Source organism: Suncus etruscus, chromosome 5, assembly GCF_024139225.1.
Source record: "Suncus etruscus isolate mSunEtr1 chromosome 5, mSunEtr1.pri.cur, whole genome shotgun sequence".
Taxonomy (NCBI): domain Eukaryota; kingdom Metazoa; phylum Chordata; class Mammalia; order Eulipotyphla; family Soricidae; genus Suncus; species Suncus etruscus.
Window position 1 is genome coordinate 95,630,103 of NC_064852.1, and position 13,370 is coordinate 95,643,472.

General features: G+C 39.1%; 1 protein-coding gene across 1 annotated transcript in view; it reads left to right on the top strand.

Annotated features, from left to right (window-relative positions):
• Window positions 1–13,370, top strand: part of TLK1 (tousled like kinase 1) — a 164,296-nt gene that overhangs the window by 123,371 nt on the left and 27,555 nt on the right.

Here is a 13,370-nt window from a genome sequence, read left to right on the forward strand (position 1 = left end):
CCTGGGAAGGGGAAGAGGGGCAGCATTTGGAGTCAAAAATTTGACTCCAGCCCCCTGAAGTTCCACTCTTTAAAATTGTTGATGTTTTGAAGCAAACCTACCCACTATTTAGTATTATGTACCTGTAACACGGGTAGAATTTGTAGATTTTAGAAAACAAGCAAATTCTATTGTAGTCAACTTTTGTGGTTGATCCTGTTAGGAAAAGCTATTTATCTTTGTGATCTGAAGAACTATATACATAAGCTTTGTAAAGTTTGTTACCAAATTAACACACTTAACTTGTCTTAAATTTCTGAAAAACTATCATTCTTAAAGTAGATTCTCTTTATATATCCTATAAACCTAAAATCATTTTTCGGTTCCTAGGGTATGAAAGAAAAATCTATAATTAACAGGCATAAATCATCTGCAAAGGTCTGGGTTCAGGTTTATCGTTCCAGTTTGACAGATTTTTGATCTTATAGTGCCTAAGAGTTGAGTCTTGCTGCTGCCGAATAAGAAAAAATTTACCTGCCTGATATTAAATTTGTCAGACCTTATGATAAGTTATGTTTAATAAACCAAAGAGAGAAGCATGAAGAACTGGTGAGACTCTGTTGGCGAAGACTCCAGAGTACAGAAAATGAGGTTTGTGGGACATAGAAATGATTTTAATTTGTACTCAGTCTTTATCAGCAAGTTAATAGCCACTTAGCTCAAAGTTTAAAGCCAAAAGTAAGTTACAGTATACAGAATCTATAAATTTCAGGGTAAGATTGATAGATGTATTTGGAATATATTTTAGCTCTTTTGGGGGGTGGCCACACCCGCTAATGCTCAGGGCTGGGTTACTCCGGTTATGTGCTGAGAAATCATTCCTAGCTTGGGGACCATCGGGGATGCCGGGGGATCAAATCGGGGTCCATCCTAGGTTAGCGCATGTAAGGCAAACACCCTACCGCTTGCGCCACCGCTCTGGCCCCCATCTTTTAGCATTTTAACAAGGGCAACTATTTGAAAGAAAAAACAAGTGCAAGGGCTGGAATGATAGTACAGTCAGTCAGATGATAGCCTTGCATGCTGCCGACCTGGATTTGATCCCTGGTATTCCATATATCCCCCAAACAACACCAGGATTAATTTTTGATTACAGAACCAGTAGTAATCTCTGAGCACCATGGAGTGTGTAAATAAGTAAATAAATAGATGATGCAAAAACGAGGTTTGTATTTTTGATGTGAACCTAATAATGAAGAATGAAATGAGTATGGTTGGGCAGAAAAACTATAATTGCAGTTATTGCAGACACTGAAAGAAATGCGCTAACCTTGGACGGACCGCGGTTCGATCCCCCAGCGTCCCATATGGTCCCCCAAGCCAGGAGTGACTTCTGAGGGCATAGCCAGGAGTAACCCCTGAGCGTCACTGGGTGTGGCCAAAAACCAAAAAAAAAAAAGAAATGCACATTTAAAGAAGTATACATATATCCCTCCAGATTTTTGTTGAGAGAAAATTTATATACAGAAAAGTGTACACACAGTAAATGTTGCTCAGAAACTTTTGACAAATATATCTACTTGTTATGATACTACTGAAATAAGATACAAAGCATTTCTCTTATTCCAGAAAACCCATCCATGCTCCTGTGTAGTCAGTGTGCCTCACAAAGCATTGATGAGTTTTGTCTCTCCTAAAATTTTATTTCATAATACTGCTTAATAGATCCTGGTTACCAATCATATTATCCCCAAATAATAAGTGAATAAGAATTCTTAAAGTTATTAAAAACCAATAGCTATTCTGTCACTCAAGTTTATAATGTAAATTTCATGTGGATGTGTGGTACTCTTTATTGTTTAACTTGGGGCAGGAGAAATAGCACAGCGATGCTTGCATGCAAAAGGACGGTGGTTTGAATCCCAGTGTCCCATATGGTCCTCCGAGTCTGCCGGGAGCGATTTCTAAGAATTGAGCCAGGAGTAGCCCCTGAGCGATGCCGGGTGCGACCCCCCCAAAAAAAAACTTTATTGTTTAACTTTAGGCAGGTTTCAGATTTTTAGTCATACCTGATAGTGGTGGGGCTAATAGGTAATTAGAGGTCTCTCCTGTTAAGTTGGGGGGCCATGTAGTACTGGTAATGGAAGCCAGGGCTCCCACATAGGAATCTTGTATTTCAACATTTTGAACTATACCCAACCCCAGTCTTCAATTTTTCATTTATGATTTAAAATTTTTTATTATATTTGGAGAGAATACATATAGACTTGCTATCTCAGTATTAAATAGCACAGTAGAGGAGCCGGAGAGATAGCATGGAGGTAAGGCATTTGCCTCTCATGCAGAAGGACGGTGGTTTGAATCCCAGCATCCCATATGGTCCCCTGTGCCTGCCGCGGCGATTTCTGAGCATAGAGCCAGGAGTAACCTCTGAGCACTGCTGGGTGTGATCCAAAAACCAAAAAAAAAAAAAGTACAGTAGATAATATCAAATAATATTGTAGGGATTGGTTTTAGTTGTCTATAATTGGTGTGTGTATGAGAGAGAAGAAAATTTATGAACCTTCAGTGAAACTACCAGAACATTTTTGACAAACAAACCAATATGTAATTCAAACAGGATTAGTCAAGAATCATCAGCTCCAACACATGTATCTTTTCAGAAGAAATCAACTAAACAGTTTACAGTCTTCTCAATCTCTACTAAAACAAAAATCACATCCAACATGCTACCTGACACCATTTCTTTCTCTCTCTCTCTCTTTCTCCCTTGCTCCTTGCGATGTGGTATTCATCTTTCCTTGTGCCTCCGTTCTGAAGAGTTAACAGTATAGTAACAACTCTGCCACTGAAATCCTCTTCTCTGACCGATATTGGCACCTGCAAAGCGAAACAACCACTAACAGGCTCAGCAGCATCAGTATTAATCTTCCATGATGAAATCTTTACAGGTCAAGAACAGCACACGACTCTTTTATCTTTCCTTCACATGGACTATGCAACTAGTTGAAATGGAAGACCATGGATTTTCTACACACCTTTTGAACAGTGGAAAATACAGGGCATTTGGCTTTAGGTGAATTGACCCCCCAAATATCCTTGATATTTGATACTTCTGTTGGTCTTTGTAGAATATCTTTCTCAATTGATATGCCCTTTATATAACCACGGAGAATAAGTATGCACATGTGACCTTGTTTGTCACGTTAAATTTGAATAAGTATATGAAAATAATGAATAATATAATGCTGGGACGGTTCTTAAATCTCTAAGTCTGTTCAGTTTTACATTCATGTCATTACATTGAATATTCAAAGAAATCTCTTGGAATTCTTCTCTTAATTAAAGTCAGCCCACAATATTTAACTCTGGATACTACATGTATAGGCAGTAGTTTTCAGAGGAATTCTAATGAAAGTACACAGACTTAATACCAAAGAAAGAAATAAAAAATCTATATAAGGTAAAGTCCAAGAAGAATGTTCTAGGGTTCTGAACTTAGCATTTGTGAGCAAAAAGAGTGCCTAGAACAGTACTAAAATTTTAAGCCTGGGTGTTTTGTCCTCATTATTCCTTACATTTTTCGACTTTTGATACGAGGCACACATGCTTGGTTAGAGCTTCATTAACACAAATTGTGGCACTGGTATTAGCATGTCTTAAGTAGTATTTTATAAAAGGAGAATTTGTGTTTGAGAGCACATGGAATTAGCTGCGGTTAGGAAAACTCCCAGTATTTATATTCTGCCTCCTACTCCCATTATGGACCTGCAAATACATTCCTGGCTCTGTTTTTTCCTTTATTTATTCTTTGTTTTTTTTGTTTTTTTTGTTGTTGTTGGGTCACACCTGGCAGCACTCAGGGGTTACTCCTGGCTCTACGCTCAGAAATCTAGAAATCGCTCCTGGCAGGCTCGGGGGACTATATGGATTGCTGGGATTTGAACCACCGTCCTTCTGCATTCAGGGCAAATGCCCTACCTCCATGCCATTCCTCCAGCCCTGTGTTTTCCCTTTATACTCATACATCTAAACTTGGTACTAGTAGATGTTCAGTTGCCAAGATAAAAAAAAAGTAGCATCTATTTTAGATCTGAGTGTTTAATATTCAACCATTTTTAGTATAGACAATGGAATATTTTTTAATTTTGGAAAGAAGTTTAAAAGTCATGTTAACGGGCCTGGAGAGATAGCACAGCGGCGTTTGCCTTGCAAGCAGCCGATCCAGGACCAAAGGTGGTTGGTTCAAATCCCGGTGTCCCATATGGTCCCCCGTGCCTGCCAGGAGCTATTTCTAAGCAGACAGCCAGGAGTAACCCCTGAGCACTGCCGGGTGTGGCCCAAATACCAAAAAAAAAAAAAAAAAAGTCATGTTAACTATTGGTCAGGGCAGAGTTTAATTCATTTGTTCATTCTATTAAAAGCTATAGTCTTGTGCTGATGGTCATAGACCTGTGCTGATTTGCAAGGGCAAAAAAATTAAATGCCATTAATCTGCTTTCTGATATATGGACCAATAATCAGGATAGGTGTTGGACTGCAGATTGAATAGTGACCTCATGATCACTGTTATGCAAGAAACAAAAGGAATGGCGGGCCAGCGAGGTGGCACTAGAGGTAAGGTGTCTGCCTTGCAAGCACTAGTGTAGGGTGGACCGTGGTTCGATCCCCCGCATCCCATATGGTCCCCTCAAGCCAGGGGCAATTTCTGAGCACAAAAAAAGAAAAGAATGGCTTGATCCTTGCTCTTCCCAAACAGAACCACATCTCTGTGCCAACTATATGCAAAGAGAATCTGAAAGAGTAGGCTCTTCACTTTGGTTTCTATTTTGTTTTTTTGTTTGTTTGTTTGTTTGGTGTTTGGATTTGGGGCCACACCCGATGACGCTCAGGGCTTATTCCTGGCTATGTGCTCAGAAATCGCTCCTGGCTTGGGGGATCGAACCGCGGTTCGTCCTAGGTTAGCTGCGCGCAAGGCAAATGCCCTACTGCTGCGCCACTGCTCAGGCCCCAGCTCTTCACTTTGTTGTATAGCATTTAAATCTTTCCATACATAAACTAGAATATGCCAAAGTCCTGTAAAAAAAAAAAAGATTAAAGAAACTAGAAAAATAGAAACAGCAAACTAGAAGGGATGTTGTATACTGTAGTATGTATTGTGCTTGCATTTGCTAGTATTTGATTTTAGTACATAATAAAACAATGTTTAATATCAAGGAATTTGCACAGTTCTACCATCCTTTATCAGCAAGTGTCCTCAGCTTGTCAATTTTGCCCATCAATTGAACTGTTACTTGTTGCATAGGATATTTTTTAAATAGAATAGGGTAGCAGACCTTCAAAATCTGCTATTTTGAGGAGGTTGGAGAGATAACACAGTGGGTAGTTCTTGCCTTGCAAACAGCAGGCCCATGCTTGAAACCCAACATCCCATATGGTCCCCCAAGCCCACCAGGAGGAATTCCGAACACAGAGCTATGAGTAACCTCTGAACATTGCTGATGTGACCCAAAATCTTTAAGAAAAATAAAATGCCCATTTAAATTATTCCCAGTTAGAGGTTTTAGTGTAGGTATTTATACATTTGAAGAGAATAAAACACCTACCACCATCTAGCCATAAAGGAAGGAAATGAAGTGTTGAGAAGAAGCCATTAGGATTTTAAGATCATTATCTAAGCCAATTAAACACCTGAGGGAGACACTATATGTTCCCAGTAGTAAGAATCAGCTCAGAGATGGGAATGAGAGTGGAGGGAGCCCTTATTAGGCAGGAAAGGATCCTACTTTCTCTTCCCCCATGAATCACCTAATTTTTTCCCTTCTCTTTCTGCTCTACTTCTCAATCATACTTGAGAAAAGATAGAAGTAACAGTAGTTTAAAATTCTGCTCTCGTTAAATTCAGACATACATTGTATATTGGGGGTTTTGCTTGATTGGTTGCTTCTGATTTTTATTGATTAATAACACATTCATATTTTAAAACAGAATTATATAATATATAACCTGAGAAATCATAGTAAAGACAAATTTGAAGTAAATTGACAGCTCTTTATTCTTTATCTGCAGGGTTTTTTTGTTACCTTTTAATAATAGTGTTTTTTATTTTACCTTTTACTTTCTTGATAAGAAACTGTAAGAATAACAAAGACTTTCATGAGATAAAAATAAACTGAGTATCTGGAGATACTAATGTTTGAGGAATTATTGTTAATGTTTCTAAAATTTGGTATTAGACTTTCTTCACTGTAACCACTTAGCAACCTCATTACCTGTAACTTTTTGAAACTTCGTTCTGAACCTATTTTGCTAGACCAGTTAATATAAATTTGGAGCTATTCAGTTGTCTATCCAAGGTGATAAGTTTTTCTCAACATATACCATTGTAATAAGCTATGCAGCATTTCTTTTCCATTACCATTCCTCATAGATTATAGACAAAATGAAATTACATATATTAAGATATTTCATCTTTGCTTTAAAGAAAGTAGTTTTACAAAGATAGTTTTAGGGTGAGAGAGATAATACAGTGGCTTTCCCCATGCATGACCTACCTGGATTTGATTCCCAGTACTGCTGTAGAACCCCACAGGAGTAAGCTCTGAGCACTACCATGTGTGGCCAAAAGAACAAAACAAAAAATAATTTTAATATGCTTTATATTCAAGATTTGTATGCCTCTATTGCCTACATATCTCACCTTTCTGGGGTAAGGGTTTGGGCTACACATAGCATTGATCAGGGATTACTCCTGGCTCTGTGCTAAGGTGCTTCGGAGACCATATGGTATACCAGGGATCTAACCCAGGTTGGCTACATGCAGGGCAAATGCCCTACCACAGTACTATCACACCAGCTCCTTCACCTTTTTTTAAATAGTTGCCCTTGTTAAAATGCTCAAAAATATACCTTATAGTTTCAGATCTGATATCAAGGTCTTTAATCCATTTGGATTTTACTTTTGTACATGGTGTTAGCTGGGGGTCTGAGTTCGCTCTTTTGCAAGTGGCTAACCAGTTGTGCCAACACCACTTGTTGAATAGGCTTTCCTTGCTCCATTTAGGATTTCTTGCTCCTTTATCAAAAACTAGGTGGTTATATGTCTGAGGAACCTTCTCTGAGTACTCAAGCCTATTTCACTGATCTGAGGGTCTGTCTTTATTCAAATACCATGCTGATTTTATAACTATTGCTTTGTAATACAGCTTAAAATTGGGGAAAGTAATGCCTCCCATATTTCTTTTCCCAAGGAGCGCTTTAACTAGTCGAGGTTGTTTAATGTTCCAAATGAATTTCAGAAGTGTTTGATCCACTTCTTTGAAGAATGTCATGGGTATCTTTAGAGGAATCACGTTAAATCTGTACAATGCTTTTGGAAGTATTGCCATTTTAATGATGTTGATCCTGTCTGTTATATTTGTTTAAATGTGAGGGTGTGCCCTTTTATATTTGTTCACCACTGACCTCTCTTTAATGCATCTCACAGTCTTTCTACACCATAATTGTTTGCAGAGATTATTTCCTTTCCATTGATACTGTTGACTGCCATTCCTTGAACTGCTCAGGCAGTGTATGAATCCAGGATTGAAACTCGATTATTTTCACAATCCAGTTGGTTAGGTTATCTCTTGATTTTATGATAACACTTAGCTTTGCTATGCTTTTGAGTTTTTTATTCTTTAATGAATTCAAATCAGTTGTGAGCCTAGCCACAATTGCTTCTTCAAAGCCCTCTGGAAAAGATGAATTCTGTTGTGGGCTGGATTAATAGCACTGTGCGGGCCCTAGCCTTGCATGCAGCCTACCTTTGTTCATCCCATAAACTCCCCCCCCCCCCCCAAGCACTGCCAGGAGAAATTCCTCTGAGCCTGGCTGAGTATGACCCAAAAGATGAACTAACGAAACAAGACCATTAAGTCTGGTAAGGGCCCAGAGGCTAATCTCAAGCAAGAAGAACATAGTGTAACCTGGGAAAAAATGTCATGTGGAATCAACTTAAACCTCAGATGATTAGATACCATCCGTCCAGCCTTGAACCCTGGATCCAAGACATAGAAACGGCACAGTCCTCCATGACAACTACAAGAAACAAATCCCAGCCAGGACAGCCTTAATACGGCAGGGTCACCATCAAGTCCCAGCTCCAGTACGACATGCTGACAACGAGGAAAATGGGAACAACTTGACCTAAGAGCAGGTTACCCTACCTTACCAGCTAACAATAAGACAAAATCAGAAGACCTGTCACCCTTTGGTAGATCTAAAAGCCAAGATCGCGATTTACAGATGACTGGCTGCTAGAACCATGACCAGACGGTATACACCGTGGGACCAATAAAAAAGCCCTAGTCTAGGGTTTGAACTACGACCTGCACAACAACCATGAACCCCATTTCCAAAGGTCTAGCAGAGACAATCGTAAAGGAATCTGGCTTCTGGAAGCACAAAGAAAGATGCTATCCTAAGTGCCATCCTAGGTACAGTGCAAAGACCAAGACCACCAACCACAGAAGATGGATTAAAATGACACTGAGGGAACAGAACTCCTGAACCACAAAGACTGACGTCATCGTAAATCCCAACCCTGAATTTGTGCAGATACTGAGATCTCAAGACACAGAGGTCTGTTTGTACCACCTAGAACAGAACGGAAGTCTCCCAAACACGATAAAGGACCACTGGGAGAGTAAATGATCCTGAACAGAGTCTATAGTTGATCCCATGACAATATACTCCAAGGGCGGAGAAACCCATAACTCTTAGGCCAAGTGATTTCCTTTTCGAATGACCCCAACATTTACTGTGCCAGGGCAGGAGGAAAAAAAAAAGCACAAAGCATTGTTTACTTATTATATATTATTTTGTACCTTCATTTATTATTATTATTATTATTACTTACATAACTATTTTTTGGTCTATTTCTCTGTGTGGGTGTGGTTATTGAAGCTGTTGTCCCCAGATATACCTAGTTTTCTCTCCTCTTTTCTTTTCTTTCTATATGGGCTAAGTCATGTTTCTTATATCAAGACCATGGCGGCTTTTGCTTTTTTGTTTGTTTGTTTTGTTTTGTTTGTTTGTTTTTTGTTTTTGTTTTTGTTTTGTGCATGTGTGGTGCTTACCATTATTGTTGGAGTCCTCACTGGATAATGGACACTTTTTTTTTTTTTTTGTACTGATGGAATGTTTCATTTTCTTTTTTCTCCATCGCCCCCCAAATCGATGATGAGAGCCTCTAGAAGGACTCTGCCCACTTTTGGAGTATTAGACTTTTACCCCAGTTTACTACTTTTCTCTTCTTCAGACCAAACCATGCAAACTTAACTAGCTAGGCCTACCTCCCAGTTAGAGGGGGAAATTAGGGAGACACCTAGACCAATCAGATGCAAGACTACTATGATAGGATAGGTACATAGGGGACCACATATTCTAGCAGCCCTGGGGGTGAGGGAAGTGGATATGGGAGATAGGACAAAAACGGAGGTGAAGGGAAGACAATTTGGTGATGGGAATCCTCCCTGATGTTATGTAAATATCTAACTAAAATATTATTGTCAACATGTAAACCACTATGATCAAAATAAAAATTATATTATAAAAAAAAAGGATCAATCTTTGGAAATTTGTTTGAGCTAATATATCCTTGATTATTGTATCCTGGAGCCAGAACTAAACTGGACCTTGCCCCTTTCTGTATAGAGAGGATACTAAGTAATAACTCATTTGTCCAAGTCTGTGTATTAATCTATTAAAGATAAGATAAAAAAAACTCCAGCAGGGCTCAGTTTCTCAGTTTCTGGTGAAGTTACCTTTTCTCTGCCCCACTCAGGATAAAGGGATGTGTCTTACAAAGCCACTAATCCCATTGTGAGGGCCCCTCCCTAGAGGCTTAATCTCACTGTAACTCCCACAGTTCCCATCTCATATATCCTTACACTGCCATTTAACTTTAACCATGGGAATTTCAAAGGGACACAAACCTTCAGTCTCTAATATAAATACTTCAGTGGGATTTAAGAGAAATTACTTAAGAGTTACAGAATTATCTTTTCTCCTCAGAAAGTATGTCATTTTAAGTTTCAAGATACTGTGGAGCAGATACTAAATTAAGCCAATTTTATTAGTCATAAGGATTTATGTCTTAGCTGTAAATAAAACTTGATTCTTTCCTATGATAGTTTCTTTAAAAGTCTAGAATTCAGTATCTACTCTTTCCCCCTAGTTCTAATGACAGTTTTTTCTTGTAACTCACAGTTCAAACTAATGAAGTCTGCCTATTGCTTTTGTTTTCTAAGATTTTGGGGACACAGTTCCCACACTGTTTAAGAGACAAGACTGGTACAGACATACATTTCACTTTTTGAAGTACCATATTTTCTAGTGTATAAGACGACCCCCTAATTTTGTAGTTAAACATAGGTTTAGGCCTATATTCGCTGTATCAGACAGAACGTTCCTGTGCTGCATGTGCTGCATGTGTTCTGTGCTCATGTACCACAGTGAGCCAATCACAACAAGCAAAGGTTCAAAGGTTTTACTGTAATAGACTTCCTCTCTGACTCTGGCCAATCTGAGCAGGCTTTTGACAGTGTAGATTCGGGTCCAGAACTTTGTCTAATTTGCATGCATAAAAGCCTGCTTGGATTGGCTGAGTTAGAGAGGCAGTCCGAGCAGCCTTGCAGTGATTGGTGCAGGATCGAGTTGGAAAATTCGTTTTGTGGCAATATTCAGACAATTTTCATTTAGCAGCATATTGAAACATTTTTCGGGATATACTCGGCGTATAAGACGACCCCCTATTTTCAATTGACTTTTTTTGTTTCAAAAGTTGTCTTATATGCCGGAAAATACGGTACTATTTTTTATCTGTGGATTAGCAAAAAATTATAAAATAAGTATAATTTTCAAGCTGGTTGAATCTTGTAATTGTATATTTATAAACTACACACTAATACTGATATAATTTCTGATTAATATAATAGCTCTATATTATAAATTAAAATAAAAGCTATGGCAGTTGAGCCTGAGAAATAATATAGCAGGTGACTTACCTGCACCTGCTCAGCCCAGGTTTCATTCTTGATACTGCTATGGTCCCCTTCACCTTTCCAGGAGTAATCCTTGAGCACCATTGGATGTGGCTCAAAACCAAAACAACAACAAAAGTTTAGACGAGTTGTAACTGATATTTTAATAGGCATTTTACTATTGTATCAGATTGTTATTTTTTACATTCCACCAACTGAGCACATGTAAAGTAATGTCGTTTCTACATTAATTAGGAAGAGGAAAAGCTATTGTTTTCTTGTTCTTTGGTGTAAATAAATTGGGGTTGTTTTTTTTTATCCTTAGGGGCATATCTTCATAGTCAATTTCTTGGTCTATTTTGTATAATTAAAACAGCTAAACTGTAGATTTAGTTTATTGTTTCAAAGCTTTTTAATATATTTTGTGTCCTTCTAGAGAATCTTTTATTATTAATCTCCTAGGATATTGCCTTTTTTAATTAAAATGAGAATTATTTGTGTCTGAAGCTGCATTAGAATGAGGTAGATAGCTCCAAGGAAGTGCATGCATGCCAGAGCTCCAAGTTAGATCCCCACCACCTTGTGACACCACCTGCAGCACCATTAGCTGTGTCCTAATCCCCTACCCTCAAATTGAGCATCTATAAAGCTCAATTAAGTGAAGAAATTCATTTTACTTAAATTAAGATTGTTGAGTGCAGTGTTTCTCAATCTTTTTCCAACCATGACTTTTGTCCCATCTTGTTTACTTTCCATAGTTCCTCCTCCTGCCCCTTGTCCCTGGTCATGTGTTGTGGCCCTCCCCATATGTGATTCTCACCTGTGGCCTCCTTGGGAAATTCTGAAGATCCACAGAAGGCCAGATAGCCCTTGACTGAGAAACACTGATCTAGGGCAGCTATTTTATAAAAATCTCTCCCAAATTCTACAAAGATTGGTTTTTATTTTTAAAATATCTGTCAAGAAATATCTAATACAGGGTTGGCGAACCAGTTCGACACAAAGAGCCAAAATTTTAAACTGTGAGAGTCAGAGAGCCACACCACGCAGTGACCTGCAAAAACAGCAAACACACAAAAGCATTAATTTTTTTTTTTTTTTTTTTTTTTTTTGGTTTTGTGGGCCACACCCGTTTGACGCTCAGGGGTTACTCCTGGCTATGTGCTCAGAAATCGCCCCTGGTTTGGGGGGACCATATGGGACGCCGGGGGATCGAACCGCGGTCCTTCCTTGGCTAGCGCTTGCAAGGCAGACACCTTACCTCCAGCGCCACCTACCCGGCCCCATAAAAGCATTAATTTTAACAATAATATATTAAACACATATTGCATTTTGCCATTTTGAGGGTCAAAATCCTGCAGTGATGGTGAGGGTGTGCTGCATCCTCCACATTAAGAACTAACAGCAAGATGCAACACAACATGTGACACACGAGTCCCCCCCTGCTCGCTGGCCCGTGCAGTTGTTTCCGAGGGATGGGAGACGGGATGACACAGCCTGGGTTGGGACTACACGCTCGGAGATCTCTCCTCAGAGGTTCCTCCTCAGAAGCAGCAGAACAAAATCCAAACTTGGCAAAGAGCCACAGTATACAAAAGAATAAGAGGCAAAGAGCCGCATTCATTTTGGCCGGGAGCCGCATGCGGCTCCGAGAGCCACGTGTTCGCCACTCCTGATTTAATATTGAATATTTGCAATAATTTGTGATTGATTTTCATTTTAGATAATACACCAGGATTACGGGGTTTTTCTTGCACATATCTGATTACAGTTCTATTGCCAGCACCTTAGCTGGTCCCCAGAACTACTCCAGGTGTGACCCCTGTGCACAGGGCCAGGTGTAAGCACCAAGTACCACCAGTTGTGACCCAAAAGCCTTAACTAAACTTATCATACCTTTGCTTTGGGGCAAAAAAAAAGTTACAAGGATTAAGGTACTTGCTTTGTAGGCATTCAATCCCCAACATGACTTATGGTCTCCCAAGCACCACCAGGAGTAAGCCCTGAGCACTGTCAGGCAGGAGTGGTCTCAAAATCAAATAAGTTTTTTTAAGTGAGTGTTTTTAGAATGTTCCATTGACAATTGGCATGTTTTTGTTCATCCTATCAGTTGTAGTCATTTATGTTGACAAGGCAGAATGTCTGCATTGCATGAAAGTGAGAAAGAATATGTGCCAGAGATAGAAATTGGTATCCAGAACTATCTTTAATATGTGCTTTGAGAATGAAAAATCAAGTCTATAAAATTCTTGCTTTAATGTCGCTGGGATTTTGTTGGAATTTATCCAGCCTGGGTGCTCACTATGTGTGTATTTTTTTTTTTTTTTTTTTTTTGTTTTTTGGTTTTTGGGTCACACCCGGCGGTGC